The 25,296-nt window shown below is 34.4% G+C and overlaps 1 protein-coding gene across 1 annotated transcript in view; it reads left to right on the top strand.

Moving 5' to 3' along the window:
• LOC146996949 (uncharacterized) overlaps positions 1–25,296 on the top strand; it is an 85,579-nt gene that overhangs the window by 49,285 nt on the left and 10,998 nt on the right. The window lies entirely within an intron of this gene.

Raw genomic sequence — 25,296 nt, 5'->3', positions numbered from 1 at the left:
ATTATCTTCTTGTCCGTTTATTCAATCTTGTTGTAGGTAGGTCCATTAAATTTCATACAGTAAACATATTGAAACCACTTGTCTGTAAGTACCTTGATAATGTGGATATAATTTCGAGTGCATACAAGTAAGTAAATGTTGTCAATATAGTTTCACACTTAAGAAGACTTTGACGTCCCACTTGATGTAAAAACATTCCCATTACTTAAATGCCAAAAATTAAGGAACGGCAGCATTACTTTGAAATTTGGTAAAATGCTTATTTCTTGAAGCATAAATTACAGGGGTTGATCGCATATTTTTTAGACGACTTTTCTGTGCTACAAAAAATCGTTTGCTTGGAAAAAAATGTTTTAACTGCAACTATATTTTTAAAAGAGTAAATTATCATCTGCTATTTACTAATTTTGTTTTCATGCAAAATGACGCTTTTGAAGAAGCATTGGATGGAAGGTTATGTTTGAGCTCTTTCCGAAAAACATTATTCGTATATAGTTATTAAAAAATGCGGTGAAAGTCATGTCTTTTCGGTATCTAATGCAATGAGAGTTAATATTGTCAATAAGAAAGAAAAAAAGATCAAAGTTTGGCTTCAAGGAGAGAAATTATTCAAAATGCATATCCAAGGAAAAAACGGAATTTTTCAAATGTGGCAAAGGTAAGAACTCTAATGTTAAAAGAAAATCTTCGAAGTCAAAAGACAGTTGCATAATCCTTAAAATGCTCTGTATCAAAATTCGGCTCCTAAAAAGGCGAAAAAACGTAATGTAACGTAATCTTTTTCCACGACATATATACGAAAGCTGAACGAACTGCAGAATTCTCTATGAGAATAAATTACTCGGACGAAAATGGAAAAATGTTTTGGCGATAGAATAATCTTGGGCATATTTAAATGACAGCATTAAAAAGAGATTCATTTATTATCATCAAAGCGAAGTAAAAAATCTTAGAATATGATTCAAAGAATTTATAGAAAAGTTTTCAAAGGGATTTATGATTGTTGCTAGTTTTTGATATAACTACAAATAAAAATTATACAGAGCGCAGAAAACTGTTAATACCAATTCCACATATTATCAGGAACATATTTTATACCTAATTTGGAAATATGAAATGCCTTCTCTTTACCCACGGTGCCATCAATTAGTAGAATTGCATCAAGACAAAGCAAACAGTCGCACGTCCAAATCCACTGTTAATTTCCTGGAAAAAAATGGATCAAGAAGCGTGCATTAAGGCTATACCTTCCATCATACCACTACTAAATCTCCTGATGTATCATCCACGGAGTTTTGGGCTTTTGGGATTTTTAAAAAATGGAAAGTCGAAACCTATACTTACAACCCTCCTTGGACATCGAAAAGCTGTTCAAGATAAACGGAATAAAATACCCCTTCCATTACTGAAAAGTTTTATTGTCTTAAACATTACAGTGTAGAAATATATTAAAGAATAAGGATTATCAAATGAAACATTTAAAACACAAAATTTTAAGTAAAATATTTCTGTAAATACAACGAAAATCATCTAAAAAATGTGCAAATAGCCTTAGTACAAATTCAAGATAAAAATATAATAATAATAAATGCATAAATAAATAGATAAAACTGCAATCATAACACTTAATTAGGCTCTAACATACTGAAGAATTTTACTGATGAAATTTTAAAACATTTAAAATACTTAAAAAAATTTAAAATATAAAATTTTTAGTGTTAATCACGATGTAATTAAATGTACTCACAATGTAATCTTGGTATGCAGATTTCAGTCTAAGTCTGTACAACTTCTTTGACTAATATTACCAAATTTAAGCTAATCGGTTACTACTTTTTAACACAAAATTAAAAAACTCTGAGACCTTAACATATTTGTTCTCACTGCCTCTTATAAAACAAATGAAGTGTTGAGATAATCTTTGCTTCATAAAAATGAGAAATAATGTTTTTCACTGAACTTAACGCCCTTTTTAAATATAGCTGAAGTTATAACTTATTTATGTAGCATATTTACGTCACGAAATGATGAGCATCTAAGAATAAATTTGAAATTTATTAAATTACAGATAGAGATATACCTTTCGCTAAAATAAAAATTTTCTGAAATCCTTTTCCCTTTAAAAAGAAAAAAAAAATATTTAAGAATCAGACATAACTTAAGTTAAGTCTGATTTAGTTAAGTCTAGATGTTAAGATTTTTAGTTAAGTCTGATTGTTAAATAAATTATGTTCTTTGTTAAATAATTATGTTCATGCACTAAGACACCGATCCGCATCACCGCGGGCCTCATCCAGCACCGTTTAAAAACTTTGTGGAGCGACTTTTCGACTTGAACACTCTATTTTAGCGCAAAAACTCCTAGACAATCTATCATAAAGCATGGAAAATAATTGTAAAACTTGCATTTTGGTCACCCCATAGCATATTAATGTTCTCTTCATACTTCTAAAGCACTGTCACACTATCTTTTCCCTGCCTCACTTTATGCACTTTAAGCTCTTATTTTACCTCATTTTAAGCTCTTATTTACATTTAGGTTTTTCAAAACCAGACATTTCTACATTGCGAAGATATGTCAGAACTACAAAATAAAGAATTTTTTGCAAGTTCTATCTTCTTACCTGTAAATTCATTCAAACTACATGATATTCTATAGTTAATACTTTAATTTGTAACCCCAGTGTACTTTTCTAACGTCAAAAATGCATCTTTGAAAAAGATTTTCTCAGATTCATCATTAAAAAATCATGATAAAAATGAAAGTATAAATTTGCATAATATTTGTATAAACTTGCTGAAAATATTTCATCAAGGTAATCGTTTTCTATTTCTCATGATTAGTAAATTGTTTGCATTGAGAACATTTTCTCTGTCGAAATACGCCCATCAATATTTTATTATTTTATTAATATTATACAAACTTACGATGCTAATTTGACAAAATGTTTATGAATTTTACTTGGTACTTCCCTCTAGTCCTTTAAATAACAGAAGAAAGCAAACAATAGCGAGTTTTAGAAAGAAAACAATAGCGAGAAATTTTACAAATTATCTTGATGCGGAAATACCCAGTAATTAATATGCAGCCAACGTGTAAGTGGTCACACACTTATCTTTCATTCAAAACTGCAGCCGTATCTCCATACTACGTGTATATGAATCTTCTAGAACAAGTTATGAAATCAAAGGCGGCTGTGGTTTAAATGAATTATATCTCTGAACAAATAAGATATGAAAATGGGCAGTGACACCATTTAAACAGTATACTTGAGTCCTGCCACTCATTTCACAGTTAACTGAATACTGCATATTATTTTAATGGATTGCATTGCTTTTCGCTTACGTATTTCGATGAAACAATAAAGGTTATCTCGAAGATCGCGACATGCGTATAATAAGATAAAATACGCGATGAAATGACGTTTAAATTTATGTGAATGAGAATTGAAGTAACCCTCTAACACGGCTACAAACAACATGGCTTGCAAAAGTAACATCGCTGAAAAAAAAAAGAAACAGCTTTTTATTGGCTGTTTGATATTTACACTTATTTGAGAATTAAAATGTTTTTGCCCATTTTATGGGAGAAAAGAGTTCTGCATAATAAATACGATTAGAACTATATCTTATTCGTAACAAAAGTCTAGCAAATGTTCATAATAATATACTGCGTGTAATATAAAATCAATGCATTTTAATTTAAACGAATTAGGTAAATTTTCAAAACAAGAATACAAATTTTAATTATTAATACCACATTCATTGCTTTTAAATCATTTAACTTGTTATGCAATACAATTATAAACTAAAATATTAATTATAGATATTATATCGTGTGTTAACATTTTGAAAGCTAGCTAATTTCTAGTTATCGTAGAAGATAAATTGGTACTTACTTATTATCTGCACTTCCACATTCGACGTACGGTAGACATGCAATGTTTTTGCGTATTTCAATCATACTTGCGATATTAGTATGAATGCACGCATGTGCGTACGCGTGTTTAATTTAACGTAGATTTACATGCTTTATCCTTTAGATGCCATCATTTCTCTAGACAGTATCCAGTATCAATATCGGCGTCAGAATTTTTTTTAACATAAAAAAAATTCTGAGTATAAAATTCAGTATAAAATTCCTTTTTTCTCGTAAAATGCTACCAAACTATCCAGATATACTGTGAGTGATAGGCTGCATAAAAGATGGTAATATGCAAGGAAATCCATGGTTTGTGCCTGACTAATTAGGACTGAGATATGCGTTTGGTTGCAGTGGTGCGAAGATCATCGTAATTAGAATACCCCATGCTGGAGCCGCGTTTCCTTTACTGATGGTTTTGGTTTATTGAAATTACGGCAAAGCACGTTAGGACTAGGGAGAGGATTTTTTAAGGGAAACTCGCTCGTATACGAGTTACATATGGGCAAAACCACGAAAACGCCCATGCAGCCAGCGCATTCGCGAGATTCGAACCTCAGACCGAATTACCAATATTCAACGACTTTACCGCTGGTGGACCCCTTTACTGATAAATCTCGTTTTTGTTCAGAGACATATTCTAGATACGTTACAATCTGGAACGAGCAACACATTCGCAATAACCCTTAAAATATCCATGAAGACATTGGTACAATAATGAAGGATTCATAGTACAGTTGGATGTCGTTTTGAATGGACACATTGACCTACATATTTTTACCAACGTCACTATGTTTGCTGAAATATGCAGAGATGAAGTTCTTGATTTTTATATCAATTTGCTTATGTGTGCAGTCGGTAATAACTTCCTTCTAATGGCAACACTCGTCTTCGTCGTGTTTCATTATAGATTGATTGTCTTGAGGGTGAAAGAATCAAGTGGGTGGAATGATTCTTATATTACCCGGACTTAAATTTCATAGATCAATGTATGAAACACACTAGGACACGATTTGCATCTCTGCAGCTCCCACCTAGGACCTTCTAGTACCTTCTTGGCGCTCTTTTTCGTGAACATGCTATTTTGCGGCAAGAACTCTTGGACAACCTAACACACAGCATGGGATACCACTGTAAAACTTGCATTATGGTCACCACACACCATCACACATCACATTAATGTTCTCATTATATCTCTAAAACATTGTAACACTATCTTTTCCCTACCTCACTTTATGCATTTACCACGTATTCTTTTATTTATATTTATTTTCTGCAAAAACAGGCATTTCTACATTGTGAAGATAAGTTAGGACTACAAAATAAAGGATCTTATGGTAAGTTCTATCTTCTAACCTGCAAACACGAGATTCTATAGTTTGTAGAGTTTATATTTATTTTAACTAACATTTATTTTAAGTTTAAGCTATCTTTCCTGTCAAGCCTTACTTTCCCCTGGAATTGCCAATGCCAGAGTATGTAAATTTTAGTAGAACGCGCAAAGTATTGAAATCTTTAGCAGAAGTAATTTTGAGTTAAATAGAAGGGAAACGAGTTTGTAGGTGTGCTTTCTTGATTCACGAGCGTGAAGGTTGCTAGGTAGAAATTTAAGAACCGCGCGTTTCGGCCTGTGTGCTTGCTTCGGCAGATAGTTGAATCTTTCAACTTTTTATTCAGAAAGTTTGCTGAAATCTCAGCTGTATCTTAGAACGCGGTTAGGTTAGTTACGTTTAGAGAGACTCGTAGGTAGTGACCTGTTATTATTCATTTTAGTTGTACTTTCTTATTTTTATTTTACCGCCGGGTCGGCGTAGTATGTGAGCGTCAAGTGCACGCATCTGTAACTTCTAAAGTGGAATAAAAAGAGAGTTAAACCCTTCTTAAGAGTTTGTGTACTTTCCAGTTCATAGCAGTCACTACTATTGTTGCGTGCAGGTTGGGGCTGCGCAACACCACAAGTTAATGCATTCACTCTTCTTGCCAGCGTACTTTTCTATCATCAAAAATGCAGCTTTGTAAATGAAGTTAGGATATATTCTCAGATTCATACCCTTTAACGCTTTCGGGATGATATAAATTATCATAATAATAATTAATTAATGCCCCTTGTTAATCCTTTTCCATCTATCCGATAAATCATTTGAACTAATAAACTACGTTTTTTAGTAAGTATCAAAATGTAGTAAATTATTAAAAACGATCTGCTGCCTCAAATGAAGTGCCCAAAGGGGGAGTGGACCCGTAATGTGATTTAGTTCATGGGGCGGGGCAGCCAAGATTATCTTATCCAAAACTACCGGTTACAGGTGAAAACATCGCATCCAAAATATCGTGGACAAAAACGTCGGCGACAAAACATCGCGGGATAAAAGAAAGCAATAAGAAAACATCACAGTTCTGAAACATCGTGGTACAAAATATGGTCGTTGAAAACTTCACAGTGTAAAAACCTTGCTGTCGAAAGTATCGTGATAAAAAAGAAAGCAGCTACAAATCATTGCAGTCTGTGTTTTAAAGGGTTTAAAAGCTGTAAAAGTATAATTAATTGCATAATGATTTGTGAGTGTAAGAAGGAGTAGGGAAAATCTTAATTTTTATATTTCACATTTTGTAACTATGAAACTAATAAAATGTGTTAAAAAAAAGCAAGCAGAAAATTTAGCATTCAGAAACTGAAAATGGTTGATGCTGCTTGTACTAGTAGTTAAGAGAATTTTAAACTTATGTTATTAACTAACAAAAGTCATTATTTAATTGATTTCCTTCATAATATTTTCTTGATAATTTCTCGTGAAAAATAACGTGAAAAAATTATTAAAAAAAGGAAGATGAGTATCTGCATGACGTTACCTGAATTAAAATTGTTTAACTAATTATCAAACTGTAAAGTTATTTTTTTTTCACTTTTGTTAATCTGAAACTCTTTTGGAGGAAATTAAACCTTGTTTTGTTTTAGTTTATTCGTCTTTTTAAAGTGTCACTAACATTTTCATGTACAACATGCAGTCAATCGTTTAGATTTGTTACTTATGACGAAACACGTCATTCATAATTTCAGTATTTACATAATTTTCAGATTTTGAATTCTTAAGTTTCTTGCCTACTTTTTCAGCAAAAATTTATTAGTTAGTTCAAAAATATGAAATATGAAAGTGAAAATATTCCTCATTCCTTCTTGAGCTCAAAAATCATTATGGGAATATGCATTTACAACGTTTAAAACATGAAAAATGCATGCCTGCGATGTTATCGTCATACGATGATTTGCAGTTGGTTTGATTTTGATCACGATAGTTTCGACCACAATGTATTTAAACTGCGAAGTTTTTGAATAACTTTTTGACAATGTTTTCTACCACGATGTTTTAGAACTGGGATTTTTTTTTTTTTTTTTTTTTTTTTTTTTTTTCTTGCTTTCTTTTCGTTGTTTTATCACCAACGTTTTCGTCCGTGATGTTTTGGCCGCTATGTTTTCGGCGAACGCTTAACTACCTGAAACCATTCACCTTACCGAGAATCGTATTATAAAATTTCGAATAATTGCCTCACTTTTATCTGAATGAAAAGTAAAATTTAATGATAATGATGATATTATTTTAGAGTACATTTAGAGTGCAAACTTTCTGAACATTGTTTTTTCATTCAAATGGTAATATTATTTTTTAAACAGCAACATAGAATGAAAGCTAGAATTATCCGCCAGACATTTAGCATTAGTTTCTGTTAATTGATATCCAATGAGACTATCTAACAGACATGAGGAATTTATTTAGAAAACTAAGAATAAAAATAAGTACGAGGGAGAAAATTATAATTTGAAAACTTTTATGTGATATTCTCCCTATTCGATGTTAAAACATGCATACCTTTTTCAGTCTTTTCTCAGTTTACGTTATCAAAATTCAGTTTTCTTAATTAGATGGCCAAAATTTTTGTTTATCATTTTAGCCGTTTTATTATACATCACTTTCATCGTCCTTACATTATATAAAATCCAACAAAAAAATCCCAAAATCTTAAAAATCAGCATATCTTTAAAATTTCCAATAGAAAGCCATAGAATTTTACATATGCTACATTATTTACATTTGCTATATTATCTCTTTAAAAATAAAACTTAGCGATAACATTTGGTAGTAGCATCCTTATATTTGAAAAACAATTTGATATGAACAAGTGAAACGAACACAAAATTGAGACTTGAGTCTAATACGTTTAATTGCTTCATAATGAAAGCTTATCTTCCTAGTGAATTTTTTCTCTGTGCATTTAGCACAATTCCGAAAACACATTTAGTGTTTATAAATATAATATGTTGTTCTGAATCACATACCTATTTTAATTACCAAATTTGAGGAGTTTTGGATTAGCTCATAACACATTTTTACAAAAGTCTTTCATAGCTTCAAGTAAATTATCACTACAGAATTATCAATTCAGTCCAAAAGTAATTTATTTGATGTAAAAGTCTTAAATACTAAAATTTAAAGATTTTGTTTTTTAATATAGCCTTTTATTAAAATCAGTTATGGGCTCCACATAAGGTGTCCACTTTAGGGTGTCCAGTAAAGACTGTTATGGGCTGCATATAAAGTAAGTATAGCTTCCGGTTGTCTAATTTTACCTTAAATCTAATCAACTCTTTACGTGAATGTAGAAAATTTAAAAGGGAACCCTTTGTTTTACAGAGCAGAGACTATGAAATCATCATCCACTACCTTTTTGTTCGGCCGCCACTGTAGAGTCATTAAGTACTTTTGATGTCAGGAAACTGAAGAAATATGCAATACCCTCGCCAGGACTCGAACCTGGACCTCTCGAATACGCGCCGAGTGTGCTAACTGTTACAACACATGCTGGAAGGAGGGAGAAGTATCTTATATACTCCTCCTTTTAAAGGGTGACTGGGGATCAGGGGACCCAGTCGCCAAATCCTGGTGGTGGAGAATCATCATCCACCACCTTTTTTAGTTTGGGGACCACTGTAGAGACATTAGGTTATATTGAAGCATGAAGCATGAAAAAATAAGCAATGCCCTTGCGGGGACTCCAGCCTGGATCTCTCGAATATGTGCAGAATGTGCTAACCATTGCACCACGTAGGCATACAGAAAGAGGAAGAAAATACATTATATACTCCCCCTTTTTGAAGGGCAACTGTGGATTAGGGAATCCAATCGCTAGAATCATCATCCACTACCTTTATGTTCGGGCGCCACTGTAGAGTCATTAAGTATTTTTCATGTCAGGAAACTGAAGAAATATGCAATACCCTCGCCAGGACTCGAACCTGGACCTCTCGAATACGCGCCGAGTGTGCTAACTGTTACAACACGAAGGTATGCTGGAAGGAGGGAGAAGTATATTATATACTCCCCCTTTAAAGGGCGACTGGGGATTAGGGGACCCAGTCGCCAATTCCTGGTGGTGGAGAATCATCATCCATCACCTTTTTTAGTTTGGGGACCACTGTAGAGACATCAGGTTATTTTGAAGCATGAAACGCGAAAAAGGAGCTGTGCCCTCTCCGGCCTCGAAACGGAACCTCTCGAATACCCAACGAGTATACTAACCTTTACACCACGAACCAAAAATAAGGGAGAAATCACCTTACAACAGAATGGCAGTACTCTAAAAACTGACCATGCGCCAGACCGCGTGAACGATAATTGTGAGAAATTATGCATGGTCCAACTAGCGGAAACACTTGCTAAGGAAAATGAATGATATACGTATGGTAGTTCGAAACATAAACGGTCCAAGAATTTCAGAAATCTTCTTCTAAGAACTTTCTAACATCAAAAGGCAAGTTTAGATTAATGAAAGGTACTAAATCTACAAAATAAAAAAAGATTAAAAATTCCTGCTATTTTTTTTCCCTCTTTCCAATCAAACCCCCCCCCCAAATTTTTGTTCAAAAAAGGAACAAGTAATGATTTTCTCTTGCTATGTGTCGGGCACAAAAAAGTTTAAAAAGTTACAAATGCGTAACATCGTAGAGAATAAAAATGTTGAGGAAATAAATTAAACAGAATCAGTGTTTCCGGAAAACTGAGAAGAAAATTCGGCTACTTTTACGCTAACCATGGAAACCTAGAATAGGGGATTCCCCATGTCTTTTTATTGTAATGAAAAGTGTGTTTAATGGATGTTAACATTTAGAATACATTATGCCCGTACCAAAACACGCCTTAACAAGGCAATATTGTATAAGGATTTATCATTAGCATTGTAGGAATCATTCGAGATTTCATTCTCACAAGAATTCATTCATTTGTCCTCTGTCAAGGCTACAAGTACGACTGAAACAAAAGCAGTGACAATAAACAACAGTGGGAAAGAATCGGAAAATAATAATCCAAAATTAGCTGGTGGGTGTCAGTAGCAGAATGAAGCTCGAGTTCCCATTCCTCCCTTCGAATTCTGTATATTTGGGCGGGTACATAGAAAACTAATACATTACGCATATGATTTGCATAGACATTCTAATAAGTTTTTCTTTGTTCATTTAGAGGTGGATCGAGGTGAATCTTGGCTAAAGATTCGAAAAGGAATACCGAAAAGTTGCACAATTCTCTCTCTCTCTTTTTTTTAATAATAAAAATACGTTCTAGAAATATCGTGTATATATATATGCTTATTTTTATTAATTAGCTTGATTTACTATTGTTATTATTATTTTCACATATTTACTTAACATGAAATGTAATCCAAAATATTGAAAAACATATTTTAATAATGGGTTAAATACAACCTCAGTTTGGCGCCCATTTGGAATGAAAGGATTGTGGCATTTAGTCAAAGTTGAGCTGACTATTGACTGCGAAACTCAGTTCCCTTTTTATACTTTCCCTATTATTTTAACAGTGCTTAGATAAAATTTCATTTCCAAGTGTTGTATATCTTTCAAATTTTTTTCATTTTAAATTATCTCTTAAATTAAGCGTGGTATTGATAGAAACATCAAATGCTGCCAACAAACTATTACAAATAATTATTAATTAAGTATTATAAATGTTAGAAATAGATGACATATAGGTATTGTGAGACATAAACAGCATTTATATAAGATCATAACAATAATTATCTTGCTATATCAAGTGATGTCAAACTTGTCATGTTGAAACGTTAAGGAAGTATGTATCACAACCATCACTGGAAGCTACCCGCGCTTCCAGTGATGGTTGTGAAGAAGTTTCCTTACATCTCAACATGATATAAGGAAACTTCTCACTCAACGAGAAGACTGAAGGATGCGTCACCTCTTCATTGTCGAACTTGGGAGCAGATTCTGGTTCCTTCTAGGACACTTGCTGTTGTAGCTTCTGTACATAAATATTTAGAGCACTTTCTAACTAACCATCTGTCTGTGAAGGTAGCACAAAAACAAAGGCCCTACCAACAGGCACGGTCTCCGAGAATGAAGGGGGTAGTTTCATGAAGGCTTCTACTGACCAATGTTGCTGTTGTTGTTGTCTTGTCCATGAATTTCATGGAAGAATGGCCCTACCAACACGCCCAGTTTCCGAGAATGAAGGGGCTAACTTCATGAAGGCTCTACTGACCAATGATGCTGCTGTTATGTCTTGTCCATGAATTTAATGTAAGAATGGCTGCCAAAGCCTCAAGGAGGTTGGGTTCCTACTTCCACCACAAGTTTGAGGAAGAACAGCCCAAGGGTCTCCCACCCCTCTTCCCTACTACCAAAGCACACGAAGGGACTTTCGGCTAGCCGTATGTTTACAGTGCCCCCATGCCACAAACACACCACATTTACAAACACCTGTGCCTTGTCTGTAATTTGAGCCGGGGAAATTCGGTATCGCAGCAGGTTCCCCCTAAACACTATATCGTTTCGACGGCCCTAACTATTTTTGCCGTAACATCTTTTATCTTTAAAAACTAATTATGATGTTTAAGTAACGAAAAAACTCATACCATTATATAAATATATCTATTTAACTTTCCCTCTTTGAATTCAATAAAAGTAAATATTCAGAATTTTCTTTTAAAATTCAAGAATCTACGGAAACAAAACACCGTCTACTTTAATGAATGCAAAGAATACTTGACAGTTTAAATTTTAAAATTAGATACAATTTATTTTCAGAACAGCACTTTATTTTAGAAAAGCTCTCTGAAAATATTAATGGTAATCTGAGGTCGAATGTTTACTGCTTGTAAATGTCTTGTATCTTTGCAAAAATAAAGGCCATAGAAATTTCTACTGTGTTTAAAAAACATGCATTTATTTTTAGCCTAAAATGAACGCTAGTCCCGGTATACACTGACTACCAATAAGTATTTGGACATCTATGCAAATGACGATATCTGCGATCCTAAGGTTCGTCACGGACTCCGCCGGTATATATCGTCTAGGAAACAGCATCGGCTTTAGTCGCATGCAAGATGCCTCGCAGTACGGAGCTCTCTGATTTCGAGAAAGGTATAATTATCGGGTATCACAAATGTGGCCGATCCTTAAGGGACATATCTAGCGATCTGAAGTACCCAAAATCGGCAGTGGCCTATGTGATTAAGAAGTGAAAGGTGAGCGGTGATTGTCGGAATGTGCCCTGAGTCGGCAGACCAACGAAACTGGGAGATAGAGACCGACGAGTGCTGTCCAGAGAAATTCGGAAGAACCGCACCCAACCGATGGCCCTCATTCGCGAGGAGTTTCAACAGGCATCCGGGAGTATTTTTTCAATGTATACCATCCGTAAGGAAGCACATCTGCTTGGTTTTCATGGTCGTGCTGCTACCCATAAACCTTTGATCACAAAGTCCAACCGCGCTGCTCGGTTACTGTGGTGCAAAGCACATCGAAATTGGACCGTAGATCAGTGGAAACGGGTTCTTTGGAGTGACGAATCAAGGTTCACCCATTACCGTTCGGATGGCAGGGTCTGGGTCTGGCGTCTATCTGGAGAACGTCTCCTGCCAGAATGCATTGTGCCAACAGTCAAGTTCGGCGGAAGTGGAATTATGGTCTGGGGGCGTTTCTCCTGGTATGGGCTGGGACCCTTGGTCCCCATTCATGGTAAGCTCAACTCCGATGCCTACTGCACTATTTTGGATGACAATGTGCTTCCTACGTTGTGGCAGTTTTACGGGTTGAACCCCTGTTACTTTCAGGACGACAATGCTAGTTGTCATGTTTCGACGTTAACCAAGGCTTGGTATGGTGCCAATGGAATTCATCGAATGAACTGGCCTGCCCAGAGTCCAGACCTGAACCCTATCGAGAATCTCTGGGACAAGTTGCATCGCCGAATTCAGGGGTGCAACACCCGTGCAAAATCGGTGAAGGAACTTCTATGTCTTCGCCAAGCCGAGTGGAAGAAAATACCACTAGCTGTCATACAAAGACTTGTGGAAAGTATGCCCCGGAGGGTCCACCTCTCGTGGAGGCTCTGCCAACTATTGATTTTGAATAAAGTTAGTTTCTTTAAAGTTAGTTTCTCTTTGTCCAAATACTTATTGGTAGTGAGTGTATTAGCCTCGAAAAGACATTTCGCGTTACATAAACAGCGTATTACTTTTCAAATTGATGCCACCAGATATTATCGCCCTGTATTATAATTAAAGAAATTAAATAATGAAGAACCTGCATGAATGTATGCATGTTTGGTTACAGCTGAAAACATCGCCGAGAAAACAACGCAAGGCGAAAACGTCGTGATACAAAACATCGTGTGAGAAAATAAAGCAGAGAGAAAATAAAGCGGCTCAAAAACCTTGCAGTTAAAAAACATCGTCGTCGAAAATATCGTGTTAAAAAATAAAGTACATCCAAATCATCGCATGACGCTAACATCGCAGATATGCGTTTTTCAGGCTTTAATAATTGTAAATGGATATTCGCATAATGATGTTTAAGCGCAAGATGGAAAGAAAAATAATTTTTACTTTCATATTTTTAATTAACTGATATTTTTTTTAGAAAAACAGAACAAGAAATTTAAACAGAACAGGGAATAATTTTTACTGTAAGAGTATCAGATTAACAAAAGTGAAAAAAATAATTTTATAATTCTTTTTTTTTTTTTTTTTTTTCTTTTTTTTTTTTTTTTTTCATAAATAAGGTCATGCAGTTACTTATCTTTCTTTTTCTATTCTTTTTTAGTTACACTTTTCGTGAAAAATTACCAGTAAAACTCTATAACAAAATAATTTATTAATGACCTTTGTTAGTTAACTATGTTAGTTTAAAATTCTATTAAGTGCTATAAGTTGCATTAATTTTCTATGCTTAAGTTTCCATTTTACATTTTCAGCAAATATTTTTTAGTTAATAAAACAATATGAAAGTAAACATTATCCTTCTTTCCATCTTGCGCTCACAAATCATTATGCGAGTATCCTTTTACAATTATTAAAGCCGAAAAACGCATGTCTGCAATGTTATCGTCATGCGATGATTTGTATGTACTTTATTTTTACCACGATATTTTCCACGACGATGTTTTAAAATGCAAAGTTTTTGAACTGCTTTATTTTCGATGACGATATTTTGTACCTCGATGTTTTAGAAATGCGATGTTTTTTCTGTGCTTCATTTTCTCCCACGATGTTTTGTACCACGACGTTTTCCCCTTGCGTTGTTTTCTCCGCGACGTTTTTGCCGCAATGTTTTCGACGGACACCGCATGTTTCTCGGTGAAAAAGCAACACTAGAGCCATCATATTTTGAGTAACGTAGTCCTCCGCCCGAACATGTGCACCTGAAAGCCCAAATTTCGAATCTCGAATTTGTTTTATTATTTATTTCATATTTTGTAAAACTTTAACGAATTTTTGATTAACAAACTCAACGACTTTAAAGCGAGCAGTGGCAACATTGTACGGAATAAAACATTTTTAACTGCGGCACGCGAGACTGCATATCAGAAATTCCAATAATATACTGTTTTTTAAACATTTTCCGATTTTGCTGCTGAATTGAAATTCATGTGATGTAAGGGCGAAGAACGTGATACTTAATAAACAAATTTTATTACACAAAACGTTAATAATGAAAAGACGACAAAAAAAAAAAAAAAAAAAAAAAAAAGAGTTTTGCAAGCCATCTTGCTAAAACTAAACTGAACATTGATAGGATGTTCTGAGAAAAATAGAAAAATAAAGACAATTATGCCAACGTTTAACACTGCATCGAAAATTCTAAACATATACTGCTATGCTGCTTTTAATTTTTTTTTATTTTGTTGTTGAATTGTATATGACGTAAGTATAAAGATAATTATGCTTAATAATAAAGCTAAAAAGTCAAAAAGAAAATGGTTTAGCAGGACTGAGTGCAACAGCAGACTGGTAGACTTCGATCTCAGTGAGAGCGTAAAAGCTCTTAAATACCCTTTTGGGAGACCGTTAAAATCTGAAACCTTTCAAATTTTTAAAGTTTTCATTCTTTCTTTAGTTTACTTTTACTTGAAATTTACAATGATTAAAACAAGAAAAAAAAAAAAAACATGTGAAAGATTTCAAGAACCATATCTGTTCACCCATGTCTGTCCCCGTCAAAATCTTGCATGCGTGTGTATGTTTACAGTCTCAATTCTTGCGGGTGAAAGGTATATCCTATGATATTTATAATAAGCAATATTAAAATGTTTCAGAATTAACGCTAAAAATCTCAGGCACTTTAAAAAAATAGTTTGCGATAGCTTTTAGAATAATAACTGATCTCAGAATGCAAAAGTTAACTGTAATAAAGAACATTTTAACCTCAGAAATGAACATCTTCGACGTGAAATCAGAAGTTTATTTTACAGCACAATCTTTGAAAGTATTTACTGTTGCAAAGTAAACTGATTCTCAAAACCGTGACTGATTCAGAACCTCTAGCAAATTTATCACGAAGATTAAGAAAATAAATGAGATTAACTCCAACTTAGACAGACACATTTTTAACTTAGTATCTCACAGAATTTTAATTTCCTTAGTTGTGACACTGATGTTTTCCCGGGTGACGCGATTTATTTCCTCTAATTGTTCTGAAGGTCTCGCAGGTTCTGATCAGGACATTAAAAGCTCATCACTTGGACATCTGAAGGTCAAATCAACTTGCGTTAGTTCTTTTCATCTTCAGAAGGTTGTAGATGGAAATTTTCAATAAAAAGAATATCATTTCAATTCGTTAAACCAACCATAGGATTAAGGATCCTAAAAACGGGTTCTTTCGTTCCTGACTTGTTTTACAAATATGAACGCTTGTATAAAGATTCATTCATTCAATGAAATGGATTTTCTTAAAGCCTTTCACACTCACAAAAATTTATCTTCTAACAATTTTTAGTTTATCCAATTCAGTGATTTTCAACACTTTCAAAATTCTAATTTCTTAATTTCATTATTATTTTCCTCAACAGACGGCACTATGTCCGTTATCGCTTTATTCGGCTTATTACTCTCGGTTGTTGCTTCTTCTATCTGTGCAAGAACATTTTTTTTTTCTTTGTGCTTTTGGAAAAAAAGGAACCTATGTCTAAACGCTCTGGAAATCCAGAGTTTTATTGAAAGTCTTTGCCAATGTAAAGGTTTCTATTTTGACTAATTTTAAGCATAGTATCAGGTAACACAGTATAAAAAATTAACATTCGAAAAATCTATATAGCGACACCAACGTAGTGTCAGTAGCGGCATAGAACGATAATGAATAAGATCGGCAGGTACCAGTAGAAGTGGTCGGGACACCAAAATCTCATAATTGGGTCGTACAGGTAAAGTTCCATCGCACTAACTGTGCAGTTCCGCCCCAATTTTGAGGGAGAACACCCCGGAGGCAATAGAAGGATCCCCTACCACCAGCCTCCCGAGATGATTTTCGGCTCGGTGTATGTTTGGAGTGCACCTTGACGCACAACAACATCCTTACAAACATCCATGCCTTCTCCGGAACGGTACTGCAGTCAGCGTTACTAGCCACAATACCGGCTGTGTGGTACCAGCGCATGATCAACGCTTGAGATACGCTGATATACATTCGACAGCAGCATAGATAAACACAGATGGACTATTGACACTGCATAACGCAAATAAAGTTTATAGTTAACCATAACTAAAGCCATAAGAATTTGTTTAAAGTATATTTAGAACATCTGCATTTACCGGCACATAATTGAAATCGGATTTTAACCTGCCTGAATCTGTGGATACTTTGTTGCATGTTCCTAGAAGATGACTAAAAAAGTGAGTTTAGCTATACAGCGATTTAGTTTTGGATAATGATAATGATGAAGGCTTCGTACTGATAACGGATAAGCTGAAATACGCAAATATTCCAATTTTTCCAAAATAGAAATGTGTTCTTCCCTTCCCCAGTGATAGAGGCTAGAGACGTGTAAAAAACGTTGCATTTAGAACGCCTTTTCAAAAACGCAATTGGCCTCTGGTCATAAAGTATTAAAAAAATTTCAAATTACATTTAGACCCCATTTACATTTAGATCTTCGAAAGGACATCTACCACTGTCTAAGCTTCTTATATTTGAAATATGCTTTCAGTGCGCATAGATATTTCCCGCCTAATGATGATTCAGTATATGATTTTTCAACTTTATAACGACACAAACCTGCTACTCATTCAGAGAAAACTCTTCTTTTAATTACGAATTTTGATTAATTTTCGAGTTAACAATATTTGCCAGATATGACACACACAGGGGGCAAACAAAATCTGAAAAGCAAATATAGGATTATCTGCATGCTACAGAGAAGTGTCTTGTGAACGTAAGGTACAAACTGTGTGGTCGAATCTTGGAATCTTCTTGAACAGCACTACAGCTGCTAAGCCATCAGCAAGTACTGATGCCTGAGGGCTATCTTTTAGTATTTTGAACCTCATCAAATGAAAATGAAACTGAGTGACCCTTCTTTTTTTTTGCTATAGCATACCCACAATCTAGCAATTAATGCAGGTTCAATACTTCCAATATCACCTAGTTCCAGCCGGTTTCAAAATGAGAGCATTATTCTGCAGTTTTAGCATGCCTTCGTGACGTAGTGGTCAGCACGCTCGGCGCGTATTCGAGAGGTCCGTGGTTCGAGTCTCGGCGAGGGCATTGCTCATTTTTCATCTCTTCTACTTTAAAAAGATACCTACAATAGTATCCAGACTGTCTCTACAACAGTATCCAGACTGTGTTATGAATGCTTTGTAATGCCTGTTTTCTTCTCTTATTAGAATTTGGCTATAACTTTTAATTAGACCTAGTACAGATAATATATGAGCTTTACCAATCTCAAATAGTAAATGATATTGAACTTTAATAAGATATGTGTCAGGAATTATAAAACTGTTTAGGAGTTTGAAACTATTACATAATCTAACATTTCCATCTTTCTTAGACACAAAACCACTGGATGGCCCCGATCATTCTCACTTGGTTCAGTTAGATTCCAATCATGCAATTTTTTATTTGCAGATTAACTTCATATTGGAGAGTAAACAGAACATGGTATGACGAAGAGCGAGCGGAAATAACACACAAATAATGTCCCTGCAACTTTTCGTGACCCTTGTTACTGTTAAATACATTTGGATATTTATTTAGAATTCCAAAAGGTTTCTACGCTAATAATTGGTCAAATTTCTTTTCGCAGTAGAAAGGTAATTTCTAATATCTTCAATAGTTCTTCTGGCAGTGTCAGCAAGAGCACAATGCAAATCCTCGGACTCTTTATCTCAGAGGCGTAGCTAAGGTTTTAAGCGCCCGGGGACACCTAAGAATTTTGGGCCCCTTTCTGTATTCCAAGAATGGAAAACATTTCATTCTGAAATATGTATCATCAATTTGGCGCCCCCTGGATGCTGCGCCCGGGGACGGCTGTCCTCCCTTGCCCCACCTTAGCTACGCCACTGCTTTATCTTATTATTATTTATTATTTATAAGTCAAACCAACAAGTTATAATCTAGTTATATACAGTTTTGAATTATTTATGTGCAATTCACTAATCCTTCCATCCGTTAGCTTGTTAAGCTGAGTGTGAGGGATGTTTAACTGAACAACTGTAGCTGATACAGGACATGTATTCAGCAGTTTATGAGGGGATTAAAGAAAAAGTACACTGGAAAAAAAAAAGGGGGGGAGGAGGACAGTTCTATATTTTTTGTTCTATTGGGCCGATTGACGAAATTCAACTTCCCTTTTTTCAGGTCTCAAAAGCGCGACTTAGGATGTGTATTGGATTTATACATAGCGTCGTTCTAATATAGGTATTTTGACACAAAATCGGACTTTTCTGAAATGACCTGCCAATGTTTTTCAATATTTCGATTCTACGACTCAAATTATACCTAAATATTCCATTGTATAATTTGGTGTGAAATTTACGGAGAAATTCAAACATTTATCTTGGCGCAAAGTACCTAAACCACATTTGATATTATCATCGCTTTCAACAAATATGGCAAATTTTAAAATGCGCCAATATATTAACTCACGCATATCTTAGGAAATTTTGAAAAAAAAAAACTGTAATTTTTTCCAGGTAAGCTTAGAAATATATCTACTTTAAGAAGATGTTAAAAATATTATACATTATAATTCAAAATGTTTTTCGAAAAATTTATGAAAATTATTTAAAAGTACAAATTTAAAAAATAAATCATAAAAAATGGGCGAATGTTATTTGGAATGAACCTAAATTTCGAATTCTGGATAAAGAAATCAAGTAAGTTTAATAAAAAAAGAGATATTAATAAATATATGTCAAATTCAATTAACATTGAGGAGTTAAAATTTTGAGATCTAATGTCTTGAAAACTACTTATTCGATTTTTGCCAAACTTGGCAGTTTGGCATAATTTGAGTCGTAGAATCGAAATATGGAAAAACATTGGCAATATCATTTCAGAAAAAGTTCGATTTTGTGTCAAAATACCAATATTATAACATGAAAAAAGACTTGAAAAAAGCAAGTTGAATTTCGTCAATCGATCCAATAGAAGGACAGATATGAAACTGTCCCCTCCCTCCACCCCCCTTTTTTTGCGCAGTGTGCATTAAAATCGCACACATTATGGAACCTTTTTCTTGCTCTTAAGTTAAAATGGAATACATAATTCTGTAGAAAGTTTTTATAATTTTTTAATGCTACTATAAGCTCTTTTGAGCTTAGAGTACCGAAGGTAATTTTCTATAGAAAGAGAAATTGGAATTTTCCATTTCTAGATCTTTTTTCTTCCATAAATGACAGAGATTCTGAAGGAATGCATGCGTCCGTAAACTAGTTAGAACACTACCATCATCCTATGAGGAACTTAACGATATGCGAATAATAAAAAGTAATAGTGCATCCCATTGAATGATTGTGCTCTCGAATATTTTTATTCCACATGTCTTTCAACATTCGGTTCCATCTTACTACACATTACATGCTTTCGGAGTGTCCAGGTGTAGAAAATCGAGGAAAGCTGTGCAGTCTATGTTTTCTTTTAGGAAGCATACAATGTAGACTCTACGTAGAAGATGAAGTAGCGAATAGTCGCTATGTTTTTTAACAATAAATACCGCAGAAGAAGGTTTAAAATAACCTTTTTTATTTGAACTCAAAGAAACAGATGTACGCACTTGGTGCTCACAATTCACCACCACCTGTGGCTAACTTAAATTTAACAGAAAATAAAAATGTAAAAAATCAATAATAGATTTGAATGGCTAACGACTGGCTCCTTAGCTTAACTAACGCTAAATCTGTTGCACACAGAAAGGCCGAGCCTAGAAACGTCAATGTAAACTAAAAGGTATCTAACACCGTCTAGAGAGCTAAATTCAATCAAGCAGCATAAACTCGGAACTAACTCCGTTATACTCCCCCTCACGAACTCTTGAAACTCAGCTTAAATACTGCTTCCGAAACACGTTTAGAATAGCATACTACGTCATTTAAAAATTTACATTCCGGCAGGAAACTGAAATAAGAATGGAAAGAAAAGTGAAACTAAAAAAAGATTGGAAAATATTAGAATAAAATAAAGTGCTTACAAAGCTTCCTATAGTTTTTAAAAATACTTCAGCTAATTTTGCTTTAAAATAACCTTTGCTTTCTTTATCTGAGCGTATTACTTTCGGAAATCTTGCTTGTGCAATTACTCTCATAAAAACACTGCAGATAAGTTTTGGAGACGGCTTCAGCTCATCCAAGTGAGTAAATACGCTGTATATCACATAGCGAGGGATAAGCTTAGATGGTGCACTCCACATCGCATCAATTACAATCTTACAGCTGATTGGACTGGTACTCGATCCCTTTATGATATACCCTTCCCGACTGACGAACCTTACAGTTCCCACAGAAGTTCTTCGCATCTTGATTGACAATGGGCCAAAATGAAGAACAATTGATTCCTTGTGCAGTCTTTTGCTCTTCCAAGTGACCAGCCAAAAGGATCATCTCGCTGATCATTCTAAGAACTTCTTCCATCTTACAAGTGGAAGCACAATCTGCTCTATTTTCTCTGAATATATGCGTTCCAAATGTGTCAAAATAACTTCTTTTTCAATGCCTCCCATCTGTTTTCGGATATCTGTGCTTTTCAGGTTTATTTGATAATATCAGTTTTTAAATATTGGCAAACTATTTTTTCTTTCACAGATACTAATAACCTATTTTTAAACATGCTTGTTTTGAGGAACGCTATCTAAAATGTTAAAAAAAAAAACGTAATGTATTCAAAAAAGATTCTATGAAAGAATTCACGGACGCTTCGGAATTCGTTTGTTATTTAATAGAAACATAAACATAAAGTGGCATTCAACATCTCGTTGAATATCATCCAGCTTCTTAATAAAAATGCGCCTGTGGTAAAATTAATAAATTTTATTTAGCTTTTTTAAAGCGCATATAATGACTCTGTCTTAAGCAGGACTGTGATTGGATTGGACGACATATTCATGGAGTAACCAGAAATAAACTCCCTTTGGCCCATACCATAATCAAAGTATGTTTTAAGTGTGATTGGTTGGAATGCAAAAGCGCAATTAAGCTGTTGATCCGGTTGTACAGCTCCCAAGATGAGATCCATCTTGAACTATTTGGTAATCTACTGATAAATGCGAAAAGGATAAAATTAAGATGAAAAGTTTTCAGGTTGAAATAATTAAGGTGTTAGCTGGATAAACATATTTTTTACAAAGAAATAAACTGTGTTTTGAATAGAAATTGTAGGATTTTTTAAAGGAATTTTAGAACACAGAGGTCAAATTAATGGTTTATTTTTAACATAACCATTGATGTATTGAATTTTAAGTTCTTGATGAATTGCGGAGTTTCTAATGTACCAGGAAGCGTATACACTCATGCGGAGAGTTTATCTTAAGCAGAGCTATTATTATCATGTTTTCTATTACAAATCCTTAAAACATTCTGGCCATTATCGAGATACAGAACTCTTTTATCATCTGCGAAAGCCATTTAATTTTAAATTCACAAAACTGCATAAATAGGATTGAAATTCAGAGTGCTTGATATGATATGTGCTAATGCAATGAATTGTTCAGTTGCAAAATTTGAAGTCGATTCATTTCCTGGTGTTTGCGTGATCGACAATGAATTTTTTTTCCTTATTTTTTTATTAAAAGAAACACAAGGAGTTCCCCATGTACCACATAGTATCACATGGGGCTTACAGAAGTAAGTATGAAACACAATACAAAATGAACAGAAGAGAAAAAACAAAATTAAGAAGGATTACAAAGCTTTATAATGACAAAAACTGTTAAAGGCACTTCTCTCAGAAATAAATTGGTAAAATTCTGAAGGCCAGTTAATATTAAAATTTTTCAGTCCCAGTTTCAAGATTTTTCTTTCGTTCTCATATTTAGGACACGGAAGAAGCACATGTTCAACATTCTCCTCGCCACCGATGCTGCAATCACAAACAGACTCTGGGCTCAACTTAAATCTGCTCAGATAACTTTTGGAGTTTCCGTGGCCAGTAAGAAATTGGGTTAATTTACAGTTTATGAAGAAGTGAAGACATGGCAATCTCATTTTGATGGAAAGGAAAAATCTCTTAGTTAAGCTCTCTTCATTTGAGCTAATGAATTCTTGGTTCCACGACTCCACAGTGCTTTCATGCATGATCTTCTTAGGGAAGGAATTAGGGATATTAACAGAAATGTCAACTTCAGGCTTTGTGGGAGTCTTAGCAAGGAAATCGGCTCGCTCATTCCCAACACAGCCTGTATGACCACGAACAAATAAAAACGCAACCGAAATATTTTTATCTTTTAGGTTTTAAGTTGTTTTTGAATCTCGCTGATGATATTATTAGAGGAAGAAATGCATTTTAGGATGACCAAAGATGATAGGTAATCGTTACAAATGAGATAGTCTGAAATAACACTATTTTGTTCATAGATTCATTTGATGCACAAAATTTCAGCTATGAAATGAAAACAGTACATTCATCTCTAATCCAAAGTGCTCAAATTCAAAACTATTTTTTAAGACAACAAATGAGAGACCGATTTTGCTGCCATCAGTATAACAAGTTACAGGCGAATCATCTACGATTTTACCGCTAAATTGAATAGCACATTTTTTTTTTATTTTAATACATTGTGATGTCCTTCGCCCTTTGTTTGTGATAAAACGTCGAGCAACCTAACGAACTACATATCGATTTATCGCTGAGTTCACACAACTAAGACGTAGACTCGAGAAGGGTTAAATTACCTCTAATAATTTTGTGCATCTCCAAATCAGATGAGGGTGGTTCAGTGAGTTCACTCATTTTAACACTTTTTCATTTTTGACAATATTTTAATTACTATATACAGAGCGTATTCTTAGGCCGCCGCCTTCAACATGAACAAACTTTATTCTCTTACAACTAAGCGAGCAACAGCGCCCTCTAGCCTTTTTCTTCAAATTACACAACACTCCCCACCTGAACTCGGTGGAGAGTTCATCTTTCAATAATATATTCTAGAATATTCAATTAATATTTCGACAATAAATCCTGGAGAAATGGTTAAATATAACACATGCATACATAATTATAAGCACATAAAATTTTACAAAACATTAAATGATACCTATCAGCAAGGTCAGGAGAATCAAACCTAAAAATACAAAATACAAACATTAGTTAAGTTCCATATTATATAACAATTGTATAGGCCTTTTTAAGGTACCAGTAGGTGTTTTAATTATGCAAGATCTTATTTTACCATCTCTGCCTGGCATTAATTCCAAAATTTTACCTATTGTCCAAAGATTTCTGGGATGTTTGTCGTCATGAATCAAGACAATATCGTTGATTTTAAACTGAGATGCGTTAGAGTGTGGAGGACAAATATTGGCAGATCTCAGATTAAAAAGATACTCTGATCTCCAACGCTTCCAAAAATGATTTAAAATATCTTGATGGTATTTATATCGTTTAATTATTGAATTTCTTGACCCAGTCAAATTATTTGATGTTATTTTATTAGCAGGCAGAGATAGCAATCGTCTACCAACCAGAAAATGAGAGGGTGTTAGTGGAGAAGGTTCATTGGGATCGGTAAACACGTAGGTAATTGGTCTACAATTAATCATTGCCTGGATTTCAAGCTCTTTCACAGTAAGGGATGCTCGACCAATAATTTTGCATAAGCTGGATTTTATGGTTCGTACCATACGCTCCCAAAACCCTCCCCACCATGGACCCCTCTCAATAATAAATTTCCAATTTATGCCTCTAGCAGAAAATAATTCTTTCACAGATGAATCACTCAAAGTTTTAAAAATATGTTTTAGTTCTTTATCAGCTCTTTTAAAAGTCTTGGCATTATCGGAGTACACGGTGGTACACAGTCCTCGGCGAGCTAAAAATCTTCGGAAAGCTAGCAAAAAACTTTCAGTGCTGAGATCAGTTACTATCTCTATATGTAAGGCACGAGTGACCGCACACGTTAACAACAGCATGTAAACTTTACCTTGCCTGTCTTTCGTAAAAAATGGACCGGCGAAGTCCAACCCGGTCACAGCAAATGGAGGCGACTTTTGGATTCTGTCTGGAGGAAGTGGAGCGATATCCTGTACCCCAGGACGAGCACTATATCGTTTGCATATCACACATTTTCTGATGATAGACTTAACACGCTGTCTTCCCTTAATGATCCAATATTTGTCTCTGATCTGAGTTAGTGTCGAATTAACTCCAGCATGGAATACCCTTTCATGCGAGTCCATGATGATCAACTCGGTAAACTTGCATTTTGAGGGTAATAGAATAGGATGTTTTAAATTCTCGTGACAGTCTGCAAATTGAATGCGACCTTTCAACCGAAGAATTCCCTCCTCATCAAGCCTTGGATTAAGGGAGTAGATGGAAGAATCGAGAATTGATTTTTTATCTGATAACTTAATTATTTCCG

The sequence above is a fragment of the Stegodyphus dumicola genome, chromosome 6, assembly GCF_044657685.1.
Source record: "Stegodyphus dumicola isolate Sdum_Otavi_A_Nest chromosome 6, ASM4465768v1".
NCBI lineage: Eukaryota > Metazoa > Arthropoda > Arachnida > Araneae > Eresidae > Stegodyphus > Stegodyphus dumicola.
Note: the sequence above shows the minus strand (reverse complement) of the source record. Positions and strands in the feature narration are given on the sequence as shown.